The sequence below is a fragment of the Tinamus guttatus genome, unplaced genomic scaffold, assembly GCF_059628265.1.
Source record: "Tinamus guttatus ecotype Peru unplaced genomic scaffold, ASM5962826v1 Tinamus_guttatus_pri_ptg000634l, whole genome shotgun sequence".
Classification (NCBI taxonomy): domain Eukaryota; kingdom Metazoa; phylum Chordata; class Aves; order Tinamiformes; family Tinamidae; genus Tinamus; species Tinamus guttatus.
Genome location: NW_028289168.1, coordinates 30,615 through 49,315, shown reverse-complemented (window position 1 = coordinate 49,315; position 18,701 = coordinate 30,615).

Genomic DNA, 18,701 nt, shown 5'->3' with positions numbered 1-18,701 from the left:
TGTTCAGGCCCTGGCACTTCAGTTCCTCATGTTCCACTCTGTCGTGACACACCAGGTTATATTCATCTCCACATTGTGGGGCTGCCAAGAGATTTCCTTGGTAGTGGGAAGCAGCGTGAAAAGGGGAAACAGGACCAAAATACAGCTTGGGAAGCTCAGATTGGGCAAGAGGATGAAGAAATATCACTTGAAGGGTAGAGCAGTGGTGCTAAAGGGCACCCAGAGCGAGTCTGTCACCACCCATGGCTTTATGTTTCAAGAAACAGCCACTGAGGATGGAAAAGCTCTCAAGGAAGGGAAGGAGAACCTCTTGTGAGAACTTGCTGGGGAAGGAGATTGGGTGTCCATAGTCTGCAGGGACACAGGAGCAGGTCTAGGATGACCTGTGGTAGAGATGGCCAAGGGCGCTGCCAAGGCCCCAACACAATGGAGGTCTTTATCTTCTTGACTATGGCTGTTGTGTCTGTCACCGAGGCCTACTCCAAATCATCAGGACTTCTTTGCCCCCTTTATCCCTCTGGGGACCTGGGAGGTGTCGTGTGTTTGTCCTGCACTCAGCATTGCACACCCTCAACCAAACACTGATGCCAGGGAGGACATGGGCAACACATGGAGGAAAGGATCTCCCTTCCCAGGGTTTCTCTGCCTGTGCTCTGCCATTTTCCTTGATAAAACACATTAAAGGTATTCGGCATGATAGCCACATGAGTTTTTCCTCTACCTAACTATTACCAATGATTATATTTTTTACCTTTAATCAGCCCCTGGTGAGTTGTTGTAGTTAATGGCCTCACTGGGATCCATTAATGCTCTACAAAACTTTAGGGTTTCCTTCTGATTTTGATTTCTTTAGTGATTTCTTCAATCTCCTTTCAAAGCTGCAGTTCATGGAGTCAGCTCCAAGTACTGCATGGAGCTCATTAAAAAGCAAAAAGCTGTGATAAACTAGGACTCTCTTTGCAATTTCCTTCAAGTGACCATGGCTAATTGAAGAGGTTTGGGGAGTGTAGCTTAAAGATGAAGACAACAATCATATACAAGTATTTCATCTTTTTAAGGTTTTGCATTATTATTCCAAAGAAGAGGTGATAGCACACTGCCAATTCACAGCCATCCAGAGCGACTCCTAATAAAGTCAGGAAAGGCAGGAAAAGCCGTGTCCCAGAGATGAGGCACTGTATGCACAATCTTCCTCCCCATCTCCCCAGCCCTACCATTTCTCTCATCAGCCTCTTGGGAATTTAAGTCACTCTTGCTGAAAGCCAGCCTTAGTCCACCAAAGTCTGCATTGAATGTTATAGCTCACCTGCCCCAATTCCCACCTGCTTTACTTAGACAACTGTCTGCAAACAGGCATAGGAGGATCTTGTTTTAGTTACAAGGAAACAAAAAAGAGCAAAGTATAGTTTCATGGAAAATAATGACACTCTTTGAATGTATGCTAAGTCCATACAAGCCATACATACAGTTGGAACTTGGCTAATGGGGCAGACCACAGAGAGACAGAGCAAGCTCTAACCTCCCTAAAGGGCAAACCAGCCGCTGGGTCTCTGAGTGAACAGAGTTTCAGGAGGAGTCACATTGTGCCCGCAAGGTGTTCTAAGAGGATGCTTGAAATTGTCACTTTAAACAAGACGTGGGAATGGGAGACTTAGGTAGATGCACAGGAGACAGGGGAGAGAATGGGCCAAGACTCCCAGCATGCAGAGCTGGGCTCACAGCATCATTGCCACATCCCTGGCAGGACTCCAGGGAGATGGGGTTTCTCTTCTTTAAGATGGTCCCCAGGACTAAGCAGAGATGAGGAGGAGCACGAAGGGAGGATGCAGGGATTGTTGTTCGCCAGCTTCATCATCTGCAGAGCAGGGAGCTAGTCATCTCACAAACTGCTGATTGAGTCAAATCAGGTGGGGACTGATGAGTGAGATGGGGACTGCTGGATCAACACCCACAGCCTAGACCTCAGTTCTTGTTCCCAGTGATCCTGCTGCTTCCACCAAGGCTCCCAGCTTCGGGAGCTCCTTCCTGAGGTGTCACACAGAAACTGTCACTTCAAAGACCCCTGTGGATTCCGGGCTGTGGCAGTGGCTGCTCAGGGCTAGAGGCTGCTGCAGGAGTCCTGCCTGAGGGTCCCACCTTGCTCAGGGGACAATGTGGCAGCCAGGACTCCTGGGGCTGGGGCTTCCCCGAGCCCCAAGGCTCCCGTGGGGCAGCTCCAACCCTTGTGTGGGTGCTGGGGGCAGAAGGAGAGAATCCAGGGCAGGTTTCCCTGGCACTGGCTGCCCCTCTTCTCCCCCACGCCGGGGTGGGCAGTGCTGGCTGAGCCCAACACAGCAGCTCACACAGCCCCCCAGGCCCCCACACCAGCACCCTCAGCACCCGCAGCCCCGAGCTGGGCTCCCCTCCCTGCCCCGGCCCCGCACAGCCCCCAGCACAGCCAGGAGCCCCGCGGGGCCTCACAGCCAATGGCTGCGCTGGGCACGAGGAGGTCACTGCTGCCGCAGCCCCTGATAGGCCAGCTGCAGGGAGAGGGCGTGGCTGCTGCTTGGGAGGTCCCCGCTGCGGGCAGAGCTGATTGGGCAGCAGCAGGGCTGGCTCTGCCTGGTGACTGTGAGGTCACCGCTCCCGCAGCGCCTCATTGGGCAGCAGCCGGGCCCTGCGGGGCTCTGCGCTGCTGAGATCATCTCCGCGGAGCAGCTGCTGAGCCCGGGCTGGGCTCCTGGTGGGGAAGGGCTGGGGAGGCCATTGCTGTCCTGGAGGGCAGGGCCAGAGAGCTGGGCGGGACGGCGCTGTGACGTCATGTCTTTGTGAGTGCCTGATTGGCCGGCAGCAGGCAGGCAGGCGTGGGCGGTGGGTGGGGGGTCTCTGTGGTGAGAGGAGCTGAGAGGGCAGCAGTGGTTCCTGTGTGGGGAAGGGGTTTGAGGAAGCTGCTGTCTCTGAAGGCCACAGGCAGCAGCAGGGATGTGGTGGGTTTGCACCTGTGGGTTTGCACCTGTGAGGTCACCTCCATGTGAGCAGCTGGGTTTGGGGTTTAGGCTTTAGGGTTGTGATCAGTGGCTCAGAGCCCAGTTGGAGACCTGCAACTATTGGTATCAGGAGTCAGTCAAAACCTGTTCAGTTTATTAGTCAGTAACCTGAAGTGACAGAGTGCACCCTCAGCGAGTTTGCTGAGGATGAAAAACTAAGAGGAATGGCTGATAGCCCAGAGGTCTGTACAGGCTTTAGGAGGGACCTGGACAGCCTGGAGAGTTGGGGGTAGAGGAGCCTCATGAATTTCAACATGGGCAAGTGCAGGATCTTGCAGCGAGGGAGGAATAACCCCATGCACCAGGACAGGCTGGGGGTTGACCTGTTGGAGAGCAGCTCCACAAAAAGGGATCTGGGAATCGTGGTTGGCAAGAAATTGACCATGAGCCATTGGTGTGCCCTTGTGGCCACTGATACTGGTGGCTGAGGTCTGACGGTACTCAGAGTGCCCCCACAATACTGCAATGGCAGCAGTGGCCACTAGCTCCAGGCTGTGGTGTTTCACTGCGGGTGCAGGAATTGCCCTCCACTGCCCCCCTTCCCTGGGCCTCCTGGGTCCCCACTGCCTCTCTGGGGATTGCAGAGCCCTCCTTTCCCCATGTTCACCTGGTTTAGTGCTCTACCTTCTGGTCCCTGCACTGTGAGTCATCCCTGTTTCGTTAAAGCTGCACTCAGTGCCCACTCCCAGGGAAACCCTGTGCCTGGAGATCCCTGGGGGTTCTCTCATCAGCAGAGTCACGTGAGGGGCAGCCTGGCACAGGCAATGCAGAGACCATTGCCTATCTGCAGTGGTCACTGAGAGATGAACCCTAGATTGAGGCTAACAGATCGCCATGGAATGCTGAGGTCATCCCCTGGATCTCATGGAGTTCACAAGCAGAAGAGCAGGCCCATTTGTGGTTGCACACCCTTGGGCATATTTTTTGATTCCAGTTTCTAAAGAGAGGCCAGATTCAGGACCATCCTAGGGCAGACCCCCTTCTATTATGGAAATGTTAATCTGGAATCCAGCTGTGGCTTAAGGGAGCCCAAGGACTGGTCCTGCCTGTTCTTCCAGGGTGTGAGGATAAACAAGCCTCTCTCTACCAGGTTATGAGATTTCCTGGGCCATATTTGCAGAATAAAGCATGGAAGGACAGTACGGAAATGAGAACAACTGTAAATAGAGAAAGCCCTCTTGGAATTTATCTTCAGGAAAGATCAACTGCCATGGAAAGGCTGCCTCTAGACTTTCCTTCAATTCACTCATGTTTAGTTTTGTGTGTTGGAGCTTTGCATGGAACCATGGAAACCTGTGATGACCCTTGGTTGCCATTTCTGTCATATTAGTGAGATTTGAGATCACACTCTAACCATAGGCACGAGAGCTGAGATCTCCTAAACAACACTGGACCCCTGGTCTCAGCCCACCTGCCCTTGTCCCGCCGTGACTCTGTACCCCAGAGGTCCCTTGGTGTCAGTGCTGGAAAAGACGCTGCAGAGGGAAACTCTCCTCCCTGCACTGGGCACATCCAAGGGAGCTCAAAGAAGCGGCTCAGAGAATCCCCCCTCTCTGCTAGTGAAGGGGGAAGCCTGGCTTCCTGCTTTATCATGGTCTATGTTTAAGTGATAAATGAGAGATTCCTGTGCAGATGTGACAAAAACTAGGTATCTTTATTTTTTATTTATTATTTTAAGATGAATGTAAAAGAAGTAAAAAAGAAAGAAACGGATAAAATACAGCCTTGATGCCAGATAACCTGGTGAGTGAGTGAAACAGTTGTTACCACTGAACTAGTACCCACTGGATGACTTTCTTCAGTGCCTCCTTGAGCTCCTTGTTCCTCATGCTGTAGATGAGGGGATTCAGGGCTGGAGGCACCACCGAGTACAGAATGGACACAACCATATCTAGAAGGGGGGAGGAGATGGAGGGAGGCTTCAGGTAGGCAAACAATCCAGTAATGACAAACAGGGACACCACAGCCAGGTGTGGGAGGCACATGGAAAAGGCTTTGTGCTGGCCCTGCTCTGAGGGGATCCTCAGCACAGCTCTGAAGATCTGCACATAGGACACCACAATGAAAACGAAACACCCAAAGGCTAAAGAGGTACTAACAACAATTAGCCCAACTTCCCTGAGGTAGGAGTGTGAGCAGGAGAGCTTGAGGATCTGAGGGATCTCACAGAAGAACTGCTCCACCACATTGCCTTGGCAGAGGGGTAGGGAAAATGTGTTCCCGGTGTGCAGGAGAGCATAGAGAAAGCCACTGGCCCAGGCAGCTGCTGCCATTTTGACACATGCTCTGCTGCCCAGGAGGATCCCATAGTGCAGGGGTCTGCAGATGGCAATGTAGCGGTCATAGGCCATGACTGTGAGGAGAGAAAGCTCTCCTCCAAACAAGAAGGCCATGAAAAATATCTGGGCAGCACATTCCAAATAGGAAATGGCCCTGGTGTTCCACAGGGAATTGGCCATGGCTTTGGGAACAGTGGTGGAGATGCAGCCAAGGTCAAGGAGGGAGAGGTTGAGGAGGAAGAAGTACATGGGGGTGTGGAGGTGGTGGTCGCAGGCTACGGCTGTGATGATCAGGCCGTTGGCCAGGAGGGCAGCCATGTAGATGGCCAGGAAGAGCGAGAAGTGCAAGAGCTGCAGCTCCCGCGTGTCTGCGAATGCCAAGAGGAGGAACTTGTTGAGGGAGATGTTGGACATTTCACTCTCTCCAGGCTTTGTGGATTGTTCAAAAAAGAAAAGATATTGAGCAGTTATCACAGATTTTTAAAGTTAAATATCTCCCAGCTTGTTCCAGTTCTAATACACTGCCTGTATTGCCTCTCTTCAGGGAGATCTTTGTGCAGCTCCCTTCCTTGAGCCTCAGTGTGGGGTGGCTGAATGTGCTGTGAGGAGCAGGGGCATCTCCCCATGGGCTCCAGAGAAGTCTGTCCAGCCCTACAGTAGTGGGAAGGAGACAAGAGGGGTGATGAGCTCTGAGATTCACATTTTTTCGGGAGAAATCCCACTGGTTTGTAAAAGGGCTTTTCAGTATCTACAGCACCACTTCTAATGAACATGTATTGAGAGCACAATTTGGGGATTTTTGACATTTATTTTGACATGTATTTTCTTTCGGATGCCCCTCTCACCTCTGCAGAGTGTTCCTCAGAGGCAGAAATTTTCCATGTCTCTACTGGGAATCGTGAGAAAATGGATTTATAGTCATGTTATGCAGAGTGAGGAGAACTCTTCTGCCTATTAGCCTTGATTGCAGCTGCTGTGTGCCCAAACCCCATTGAGGTGCATGATGATCACCCCAATCAGTTGCCCTAGAAAGAACCCAGCCCCTCCTAAGAGCAGACAAGTCCAGTTTAAAAACCTCCGATCTCCAACTTCTCTCTCCTTCTCAGGGCACCTGAGGGAGTCTCCAAGCTTCGCTTCTAGCCAAGAACATGCAGGGATCTTTCCAGCTGCCCATATGCAGTTTCCAAACTGTTTTTTCATACTCTCAGTAGCAGATTCTTCAGAGGTCTCCTAGACATCACAGAGATGGCAGGAGGCAGCAATGTCCCTCCTGAGGGCACCTCCAAGTCTATTAAGACATTACAGGCAAAAGGGTCAAATGAAGTTGCATTGAAGATGGACTGTGCTTAAGGGAGAGTTAGCTCAGTTCCTAAACCCATGGGCTGCATTTCCTGGAGTTGCACAGGTTAGAGGGGACTGGAGACGCCTCACTCCCATGCATATCCTTCTCTTCCACAGCTTGCAGGGTGGGTGTCTGAACTGCATCTGAAAACTCTGCAACCCCAGGGAGCCCAAGAGAAGAACAGGAGGGGAAACAAGGAGCAATCCTGTGATCCTTCTGCCAAGGGGAGAAAGGAAAGACAGGCAGAGGGGTGCTCAGGAACACCCTTACCTCACCTATGTGGGCATGCTACCTCACAGATGGTGACATTGCAGGCCATGCATCTGAAGCCCCTATATTGGGCAGCAGGAAATGTGCCCATAGCTGGAGGGATGCCCATGTCCTTTGCCAGGGATCTGGCTACAGTGGAGTGGGCTGATACCCTGGACCCCAAGGCTGTCAGGGCAGAGAGGCTGCTGGGTGGCAGAGGAGACGTGGCAGGGCTTGCTCAGAGGAAGGTGTCTGCACTGGAAGGACTGAGCATGACTTCCCCAAATCCATCCTCCCATCATGGTGGGCACTTCCCTCTCCTTCCCTGACCATCTCTGCTGCCCACAGCAGTCCCTGATGGCACCTTACTCTGTCCCAACAATTTTTGTCAGTCTGTGCTCACAGAGACATCACTTTTGTGTTCTCAGTTCTGCCCTACACAAGCCTCTGGGGACAGGGCACTGTCCAGGGGCATCGCTGTGCAGGCACTTTACAGAGCAAGTGAAATAAATTGCACAAAGGTGATGCTGATGCTGTCTGCAGACTAAGGTGGGTGGAAGAGGCTCTATAAAGTTTCTCACAGACCTATTGATCTCTGAGAGGGAAGGTTTGTGTCCACTACTTCGGCAAAACAGAACACACTCCTCTTTTCTCCCTGTAGCAGTTAGGGAGATAATGGAAAGTGCAGACAGGAAGAGGAAAGTTCCTGCCCTTGGAAGTAGCCCTTCTCTTGATCTTCCTGTTGAAAAGACTCTTTGGACATGTCCTGTGCATGAACAAGGTGAGCAGACTTCATTGAGGCAGCAGTCTCAACAGGAAGATGATCCTGGCTGACTTGGACCAGCCCTGCCAGAGCTTCTCTGTGCAGCACTGACCCTTGCAGGCAGCAGAGTCACTGCCCAGGGTGCTCCCTCGGGTGCAGGGATGCTGCTCTGATTCAGAAACCTGGAGAGACCTATGTGCACACCCAGCACTTGACACCCCTGCAGCAATACCTGGAAGAAAGGAGCAGCATGCCCTGCCCTGTGAAGGTGCATCAGGGAATCCCTGAGCTGAATCAGCTCCTTCTCCTGCCATGCCCTGGATACTCCAGGAGAGACAAGTCCTATCAGTCATGGGGTGGGATGTGTTCAGAAGATCCTTCCAGGAACCTCAGCAGCATTGCCCTGCAGCCAGAGACTTACCACGCAAGGGCTTGTGAAGATTTCTTCCTTCAGTGAGCTCTGCTCTGTGCTCCCGCTCCACACTGCCGTTCCCCTCTCGCTGCCTTCTCTCCTCTGCTGTCCGCAGCAGCAGGCAGTGCCCGCAGCCCTGCTGCTCTTGGCACAGGAGCTGCTCCTGCACTCGGCTGTCTCTGGGCAGTGCTGACAGGCTGCCATGAGCTGCAGCCCTGCTGAATTCAGGAATTACTCTGTCCCTTGGGATTCCTCCCTCAGGGATATGTTCCATTGAGTAACCTGTTTTCCTTCTCTAAAGAGTACAGGGATACAGATTCCAACATTGCAATTTATTTCATCAGATAATGATTATCTACGAAAGTTAGAAATGTCCCACGGTAAGTCCTGATTCACATCTCTTAACTAGGCAGGACACCCAGACAGGGATAAGAAGGGAGCTTGTTGATCCATGGTGCATATATGATTCAGATGACTTATTCAGGTGGCTTATTGGGACTCCACATGTCTGTTCATAAGCGCCAGGTTTGGAGAAGGATTCAGCTAACTCATGAATTGCACAAATACATGGCAGGTGGGATTCCCCCTTACCAGGCTAAGCATGCACATGGTCTGCTTGCAAGCTCCTGGCCTAAAGGTCCTAATGGAATCACTGGAGATAGAGCTTCAGTGGGAGGACAGGTCAGGAATTTCCTTGGTCATCTCTAATGACCCTGGATGCCTTCTATCCTGGTAGAGCACCACTCACAATAAAGCTGCGAGACAGGCAGATCCCTACAGATCATAAAGCTGATATATTCAATGAGAGACCATTTATAGAATCACAGAATGGTTGAGGTTGGAAGGAGTTCTGCAGATGATCTAGTTCAATCCCTGTGATCAAGCAGTGTCACCTACAGCACGATGCACAGGATCCCGTCCAGGCAGGTCTGGAATGTCTCCACAGAAGGAGTCTCCACAACCTTTCTGAGCAGCCCAATCCAGTGCTCTGTCACCTTCACAGTCAAGATGCTTTTCCTCTAGTTCAGGCAGAACTTCCTGTGTTACAGTTTGCCTTTTGTGCCGTCACTGGTCACTACTGGAAAGAGTCTGGGTCATCCTCTTCTGCTCTTGGCATCCCCTCTTCAAATATTTGCACACCCTGATAAGATCCCCCCTCAGCCTTCTCTTCTCCAGGCTAAAACAGGCTTAGTTCTCTCACCTTCTTCTCGTAGGAGAGATGCACCAGCTCCCTGATCAACTTTAGACATAGATAGACATATACTGGGCTCTCTCCAGTAGCTTCATGTCCCTCTTGTACTGGGGAGCCCAGCACTGGACACAGGACTCAAGCGGTGGCCTCTCCAGGGCTTAGTAGAGAGGCAGGATCCCCTCCCTTGACCTCCTGGCAACAGTCTTCCTATTGCATCCCAAGAGACCATTGGCTTCCTTGGTGGCAAAGGCACATTGCTGGCTCATAGCTAGGCTGTAGTCCACCTGGACCCCCAGGTCTTGCTCTACAGAACTGGTTTGCATCCTTGTGATCTTCAGGGCATGTTCTGCCTAGCAGCAACCTTTGGCCTCGGGCTGCTCTGCCAGCAGTCTGCAGGTGGGTAGGCAGGCTTCAAGGGGGCTTGAGTGAGAGAAGGCACCTTTCTCTGGTTGCAAGGGACGTTTGGAGATCATCTAGTCAGATGATGGTCAAGTCAATGTTTGCAAGCACCTGGGAGGCCAGCAGCAGGCACATGGCACTGCTCCTGCTTGGGAGGGGGGTCACATTGTCTGTGCTCCTGACTGGACAGCACCAGGCATTAGCAGGTCCATCCATGTCTGTGAGGGTGACCGTGAGCTCTGCTCTTTGCTGAGTCCCGGGCAGGCCAGCAAGAGGCGCCTGGCTGGGCAGTTCCTTGGGAGGTCCCTGCTGGCAGAGCAGCTGCGAGGCCAGCGCTGGCCCATGGCTGGGGACGGGCTCTGAGGCCGCTCCTGTCCCAGCAGCAGCGCGGCCGGCAGCGGGGTCTGGTGCAGACACGCAGGGAGGTCCCTTGTGTGCGCGGAGCTGCCGGGGCAGCAGCAGGCGCTGCCTGTGAGGCCAGGGGTGTCTCAGCAGCGGGCAGGGACATGGAGGCCATTGCGGGGACGCTGCCGGGAGGCCCCTGCTCTCTGCAGGGCTGGCTCTGTGCTGACGCGTGGGCGTCGGCTGGTGACGTCACTGCTGCCGTAGCCCCTGATAGGCCAGGCCGCGCAGCTGGCTGTGACGTCAGCAGCCCCTTCCTGGCCGGGGCGGCTCTGCCGAGGAACCTGGTGTCCCTGCAGCCCGCGGCGGCAGCAGCCCACGCTGGGCTGTGCGCAAGTGAGGTCCCCCTGCCCGAGGAGCTGCTGGGCCAGCAGGAGGCTCACGGCGGGTGCTGGCGCTGAGGTCGCTGCTGCCAGAGCAGTGAGGGGCCAGCAGCAGCGGCGGGGACGAGAGGGTTTGCTGAGGGTGCCCCGTGGAGGGGCTGACACCTGCGGAGCTCTGCAGCCCTGCAGAAAGGCAGCTCCTTAATCAAGAGGAGGGAGATGGAGCACTTAGCACCATGAATTTGTGCTGCTGTGATTATGATCTTCTCCGTCGAACGTGGACAAGGAGCAGAGACTTGCGGCCAGCTACCATTGGACCAGGGAGTCCAGCAAGACCTTTTAGGCTGCTAAATGAATCCAGTGCCTAAGTGAGCATGGTGTAACAAGAGCAGTGGCATTAGTAATTGATGATTGCCAGGCTGTTTGTGCTGCAGCAATTCCCATCCCTGTCTGCTGCGTGAGTTAATGTAAACTTGAATGAATTGCACTCTCAAGATGTGGTAAGGGAAATGATGGGCACTGTCCCCAGCAGCAAGTTCACAGAATCACAGAGTGGTTAACATTGGAAGGGACCTCTAGAGCTCATCTAGTCCAACCCCCTGCTCAAGCAAGGACACCTAGATCATGTGGCACAGGGTGGCATCCATGTGAGTTTTGAAGATCTCCAGAGAAGGAGACTCCACAACCTCTCTGGGCAGCCTGTTCCAGGGCTCTGTCACCCTCACAGTAAAGTTCTTCCTCACATGGAGATGGAACTTCCTGTGTTTCAACTTGCACCGATTACCCCTTGTCCTGTCACTGGCCACTACCAAGAAGAGTTTGGCCTCATCCTCCCTACATTCACCCCTAAGGTACTTACTTCTACATGTTGATCAGATCTCCTCTCAATCTTCTCTTCGCCAGACTAAACAGGCCCGGCTCGCTTAGTCTTTCCTCGTACGATAGATGCCAGGATCCCATTAGCCTTCCTGGCCATGAGGGCACATTGCTGACTCATGGTTAACTACTTGTCAACCAGGATTCCCAAATCCCTCTATGCGGAGCTGCTTTCCAGCAGGTCAACTTCTAATCTGTACTGGTGTCTGGGGTTATTCCTCCCCAGGTGCAGGACCCTGCACTTGTCCTTCTAATGTGATGCTGGGCATTATTTCTAAATGCCTCTGCCTTTTTTCTCCTCTACATTGCCCTATTACTCTGGAGCTAAGTTAGGAGATCCCAGCGTACCCAAGGGGTATCTGCTGGTTTGAGTGCCCTGAGCTGTCTGATAGTTTTAGTGAGTATCGGAACGGCCCATCCTTATATTTGGCAGGTCTGTCCTTAAGACCTGTTGGCTTTCCTGAGCTCTGATGTCCTTGAGAGCTGCCTCTCCTGGGATCTCCCACCAGTCCCCTGAACAGGCCGGGAAGTCGGCTCTTCTCAAGCCCCGTCTCCATTCTGCTACTGTCCTTCTGCATGTCCCTCAGCATTAGGCACTCCAGATTCTCATGGTCACAGGAGGCAAGGCAGACACTGACTATCCCATCCCTGATCAGTTTGTCCTTGTTTGAAATGTCCAGATACCAGAAAGCATCGTCCTTATCAGCCCATCTGGCAGCTGTGCAAAAAAGTTCTCCTTAATGTCCTCCAGAAGCCTCCCAGACTGCTTGCACCCTGCAGTTTGCCTTTCCAGGTCGTGATAGGGGGATTAAAGTCTGCCCAACAAGAACCAGGGCCAGTGATCCACAGACTATTTTTATATTTCCGAGAAATAGTAGAGCTCCCTCCTGAGATGCTCACCCACAAGCTCTCGCTTCAAACCTTGTCTCTTCCAAGGAAGAGCTCCACACATCCAATCTGCTCCTTCACACAAAAGGCATGCTCCCTCATTGTCCACTGATCACCATTCCAATGATATTTCATGCCTGTGACAGCTTGCACATCTTCACGTGCTCCTGCCTCTACTTCAGGCTGCCTACATTTGAATATATTTGGGCTATAGAGCTTCAGCTGTGGCACAGAGAACAGAATGGTCACAGAGAAACCTGTTACCAAGAGGCAAAGACACTGGGTGTGCAATGGCCCAGTTCAGAGCAGAGCCATGCCGTCATATATAGCAGGAACAATGCAATGGTGGAAGCAGCTTCCTACTAAGAAAGTGAATCCAGCAGTGTCTGAGGCCAGGCAGACACAGAGCTGGGCCATTGAGAAACAGCAGGAAAGAGGGTTCTGCCTGAGGTGACTCTATGGCTATACTGGACCTATGACAGACTTCTTGCACAAATCTCCAGGAAGGACAAGGTGGCCCTGAAGATGTCCATGGACTTGGACAGCCTGTGATCCAGCCACGCTTAGGTCCTCATTAGCCCAGTCCCTGTTCATATAATATGATGGAATGAGCAGATGTTGAGGGGAGGAGAGCAAGAAGGTTTTGAGAGTGCAAAGAATCTCAAGATACCTTGGTGTGATGTGCCTCTCATTTATGCAGCACACATGGATGTAGACGGGATGGACTTTCCCTACAGACAGTGCTGGATTTCACTTGTTTGCGTTCAGGATGGAACCCTAGGATTCCCTGGAGTACTTGCCCAGCAAGTGCTCCAAAGGGGATAGTTTCCCTCTAGGTCCAATCTGCTAGAGACATATGATTGAGCTGCACAACCCAGGCATCTGACAAAGCTCTTCCAGCACTTTTCAACGCCATCAAATCAAGTGTCTGCACTGAATTACAAGAGCTGCTGGTTAATACTGGAATCTTCCTACACCTCAGCTGGAGTGAGTGGGGCTCTAGTTGTGTTTGGCACCAGGAGGTCATTTCAGATAGCCAAGACAATTCCCCACCTGATCCTCACCTCATCCTCTAGGATGTTGCAGGTCCCCCAGTTCCTGCATCAGAGCAAGCAGACACTGACACCACATCTGTGTGTGGCACATCTGCTTTGGACCACATCTATCTCTTCAACTGTCACCAGATATCTGTGTGTAAGAGACTGACTCTTCCATCTCCAATGATTATAGTGGTATATTAGACAGAGCACACATGCACACCTCTATGTTGTGCTCACTTTGTTTTTGGCAAGGGGAATCCCACCGATGGCATCTGTGAAATTTAAAGGAATAATCTGAATATGACTTCAGACCCAGGGCTGGGGGTCTGCATTCTGTAATGCCCAGATTGATTAATCCTAATCAAAATCTGACCAATGTCTCAGTGAGTTGGCTTTTGTCCCATCTAGGCGTCCCTGTCTGGTTGAGAGATGAAAATCATTCTTCCAGAGTGGGACATTCACAACTTTCATAGCTCCTCATCCTCTGATGAAATAAATTGCAATGTTGGAATCTCTCTCCACTCACGAGAAAAGGAAAACAGATGATTATTTTAGTTTGCTTGAGGGAACATTCTCCAGGAGGAGGGAACACAAGGGACAGAAAAATTGGTGAGTCCAGCTGGGCCTCTGCTCCTGAGCGGGGCCAGGCTCCTGGGACGGAGGCAGCTCGTGGCAGCCTGTCAGCACTGCCCAGAGACAGCCGAGTGCAGGAGCAGCTCCTGTGCCAAGAGCAGCAGGGCTGCGGGCACTGCCTGCTGCTGCGGACAGCAGAGGAGAGAAGGCAGCGAGAGGGGAACGGCAGTGTGGAGCAGGAGCAGAGCTCATTGTGGGGGAAATCTTCACAGCCCTTGAAACAGTGAGTCTCTGTCTGCAGGGCAATACTGCTGAGGTTCCTGGAGGGGGTGTCTGCATCCCAGGCAAAACATGGCTCATAGGATTTCTAATGGTCTCTCTCCTGGAGTAAGCAGGACATAGCAGGAGGAGGAGATGCTTCAGGGCAGGGATTCCCTGACACTTGGTCAGAGGATCAGGGTATGCTCCTCTTGGCTGTGCCACTTGAACACAGGGCTGTAGGGCTGTGAAGGCAGGGAGTGCACCAAGGTCTGCCTGGGGCTGTGATTCAGAGCAGTGTCCCTGTACCTCATGGTGCTGTTTGCCCAGGGCAGTGACTCTGCCACCCGTGAGGGTCAGCACACAGCCTCTCCAGGGAGCTCCCTGTGGTGCTGTGGGGAGAAGCTTTGGGTGGGAAGAGAGATCCCTGGCAGGGCAGGTTCTTTCTGCCTTTGAGAGGTGCTGCAGGGGTCAGGTTCTGCTCACAGCTCCAGCACATGCGCAGGACATGTCTGAGGGGTCCTTTCAAGAGGAAAAGCAAGAGAAGAGCTGCTTGAAGGAGAAGGAGCTTTCCTTCAGGTCTCTGCACTTTCACTTTCCTCATTTCGATAGGGAGAATGAAGGAACAAGTTTTCTGTTTTGGCAATGAGCTGGGAGTTGTAAACCTTCCCTCTGAGAGATTAATAGGTCTGTGAGAAAAGTCAGTGAGCTGCTTCATCCCCACTTCACTCTAAAGGCAGCATCAGCATCTTCTTTGCAGCATCCTAGGACTTTGTGTGACCTGCTCATTCCAACCTGCAACCACAGAGCTGGCCCTGGACATTGCCAAAGGTTTCTGTAGGGCAGAACTGAGCACCCAGAGGGTGACATGGGATCTTTGAGCAGTGACAGGGACAAGACACTGGGACAGAGAAAGAGCTGCCAGCAGGGACAGCTCCAGGCAGCAGAGATGGGCAGGGAAGGAGAAGGAACTGCACGGCATGAGACTCTGTTGAACTCTGCAGCCAGAGCTGTGGCAGAGGAGAGGGGCATCTCTTTGGTGCCTCTCCACCAAAGGGCTGAGAGGGGCAGTGCTGCAATGTCCCCCTCTGCAAGGTGCCATACCCTGCAGGTAAAGAGAAGGTTTTCCAGAATGCCTCTCTGTCCCTCTCCTTGCCTCCCTTGGGAGCCGGGTCATGGTGTTGCTCCTTAATCCTTCTCCTGTCCATGCTGCTCCTGTTCTTGCTCTCTGCTTCCTGTGGTTGGGAGCATTCAGCTGCAGTTCAGGCACCAAAGCTACAAGTAGTGGAAAAGAGGGATTTTCAAGGGAGTGAGGTCTCCACAGCCCCATTCTGTCCTGTGGAGCTCCGGGAAATGCAGTACAGGGAAATGAATTGACTGTTCCTTAAGGAAAGTCCGTCTTAAATCCTGACAATCATTTGGCTGTTATCCTGTGGTGTCCTGCAGGCTGCCACCTGCCCTCCAGAAAGGCTCTGCTGTCTCATGGCATATCTGTGGTATCTCAGCGACCCATGGGGAACCTATGGAAATCCTGATAGTATGGAAGTGATGGTGGGAGGCTGTAAATGGGCAGCAGAAAAGGGTCGTATGTGTTGTTTGCTAGAAGGAAAGTGTGGAGACCACCCTCAGGTGCATGTAGAAAGGGTGAGAAGATCAGAGATGGGCACTCTGAAACCAGACTCTGCTCTCAGCAGGGGCTGCTCTCTTTTTAAAGTGACATCATTTTCTAGCTAGAAGAAGCATGAGCCTCAGAGATCTGGGAATGAGACAAATAGATGAGAAAACTTCATTAATTTGTTTATTTTCCTTTTAAGAGTGTCCTTCTAACTTGTCTCTGTCTGTTTTTCCCTTGGTGAGTCTCCCATATGGATGGGGAGGAAATGTCCAACAGCAGCTCCCTGAAAGAATTCCTGCTCCTGTCATTCTCAGACACGCGGGAGCTGCAGCTCTTGCACTTCTCACTCTTCCTGGGCATCTACCTGGCTGCCCTCCTGACCAACGGCCTCATCATCACAGCCGTAGCCTGTGACCACCACCTCCACACCCCCATGTACTTCTTCCTCCTCAATCTCTCCCTCCTCGACTTTGGATTCATCTCCACAACTGTCCCCAAATCCATGCACAATTCCTTGATAGACACCAGAGCCATTTCCTACTTGGGATGTTTTGGGCAGGTCTTAAGTTGTACTATTTTTGTATCAGCAGAGTATTTTCTCCTCACAGTCATGGCCTACGACCGCTATGTTGCCATCTGCAGACCCCTGCACTATGGGACCCTCCTGGGCAGCAGAGCTTGTGTCAGAATGGCGGCAGCTGCTTGGGCCAGTAGCTTTCTCAATGCTCTCCTGCACACTGCGAACACATTTTCCATACCACTCTGCCAAGGCAATGTGGTGGAGCAGTTCTTTTGTGAGATCCCCCAGATCCTCAAGCTCTCCTGCTCACACTCCTACCCCGGGGAAGCCGGGGTTATTGTGGTTAGTGCCTGTTTAGCCTTTGGGTGTTTCATTTTCATTGTGGTGTCCTACGTGCAGATCTTCAGAGCTGTGCTGAGGATCCCCTCTGAGCAGGGCCGGCACAAAGTCTTTTCCATGTGCCTCCCACACCTGGCCGTGGTCTCCCTGTTTCTCAGCACTGCAGTGTTTGCCTACCTAAAGCCCCCCTCCATCTCCTCCCCATCTCTGGATCTGGTGCTGGCTGTTCTGTACTCGGTGGTGCCTCCAGCAGTGAACCCCCTCATCTACAGCATGAGGAACAAGGAACTCAAGGATGCCATTAGGAAAGTGATTTCATGGACCTTTTTAAGCAGTGGTAATTTTTCCGCATCTCTGCAAAAATGACTCTTTCTGTATTCCGTAATTGGATTGAGCATTGCTTCTTCATGTTATTTTTATTGTGGCTTTTATTAGTGATAATAATTCTTATCATGTTCCTACACAACTACTTGTATTCATTACCCTTTTTAGGTGCCTGCTCTGTCTTACCTGACATCCTAAATAGTGTTGAATGCTGGACAAGGACTGGCTCCCTAACAGTATTTCTGTAATAAAGTAATTTCTATCAGTACCATGCGTGAAAGCTGGGCTTTTCCTCCAAAGCTGCTGTCAAGAATAGGCCCAAGGACTTGCACCGCTCAAGGGCCTGCTGCACAGGATTCTCCATGGGTTCAGCAACACAGAGCTCAGAATCATGTAATGATCTTTTAGAGACCAAGGGCTGGTTTGGGAATTCACCTATCAGAGTCCTAGGATAGTGGAGACACTGAATGGTCATGGATTTACACATGCACAGCTCTCCTACGTATTAAGGCACAGTGTCAGATGGCTGTTCTCATGGAGGGGAAGCTGGCGGTCTCAGGAGAGCACAGAGATCCTCCAGGGACAGCATATGCCTGGGATGGACTGTGAGTAGAGCCTCATAAAGGGAGAGCTCCTCGAAGATGGAGTTTCTTAGAGGTAAAGCACTGGGTATTCGCAGGCAAAAGAAGACTCTGCAGTCTCAGGAGAGGCAGGGAGGACTCAACTGTCAGGAAGAAGGGAGAACGGAGAGCCCGCTGGGTCACCATCTATCAAATACCAGGGGCAGGGTGTATAGGCACAACTGGACACAACGAGCACCCTTGGAAATGCTCTGCAGTCCAGGTGCCCTGGACTGTGCAGTCACCTGCAGTCCCCCGGAGGGATTAGAGGTCATGATACCCATTTGGTTGGGTCTGACTCCTACCCCCGGTCACAGGGGCAGTGAAATGTCACCCTTAGCCACTTTATTCCCCCCTCCCCGCCCTCCATACCCTTCCCAGCTCTGGATCTCTCTGTACTGGTCATTCTGTACTCAGTGGTGCCTCCAGCACTGAACCCCATTGTCTGCAGCATAAGGAACAAGGAGCTCAAGGAGGCACTGAGGAAACTTCCTCAATGGGTACAATGTCAGTGTCAAAACTGTCCTGTGTGCAGTCACTTGTCATTCCCATGTGCTTGGCATGAAACCTGTGCTCTTCATTTATTTCTTTATGAATTTTTACTCTTATCTTCCTGGTAAAATAATAATAAATAATTATTTAAAATACAATACAGCACTACAGCAGGAACAAAAGGCTGACTAGGGAAAATACAGGCCTGGTGCTAAATGGGCCAAGAGCCCTGGTGAGAGAGGACACAGAAAAGGCCACCTTTGCCTCAGGCTTTAGTGCTAAGAGTGACCCTCAGGAATCCTAGGCCCTGGAGACCATGGAGAAATGGAGAAAGGAAGACTTTCCCTTGCTGGAGGAGGATCTGAGTAGGGCTCACTTCAGCAAACTGGACACCCACAAAACCATCGGCTCTGAGGGGACTCTCTTGCACTGTTCAGTGCCCACCTCTGACAGAGCTCCATGAACTGGAGAAATCGAGTCCCTCCAGTTACACTGCTTGTACCTCTGGCCCTCGGCAAGCGACCTTCACACATCAGAGACTCTCTGTGCACCGCCTAATAGATGCAAAAAGGGGCTCACATTGGAATGCTGCATTTATGGCACTGCATCTCGCACTGCTTTCATGCCTCCTGATCGTTAGCTCGCTTCCCTTTACTACTCCTCTGTTTGTCACATTGCACCATTGCATGTGTCACGATCACATCTCAAAGTGCACAAGTGGCAATTTCTCCTCTGGTGTTATTCCTGTGTTTCCCACCTCAGACAACTT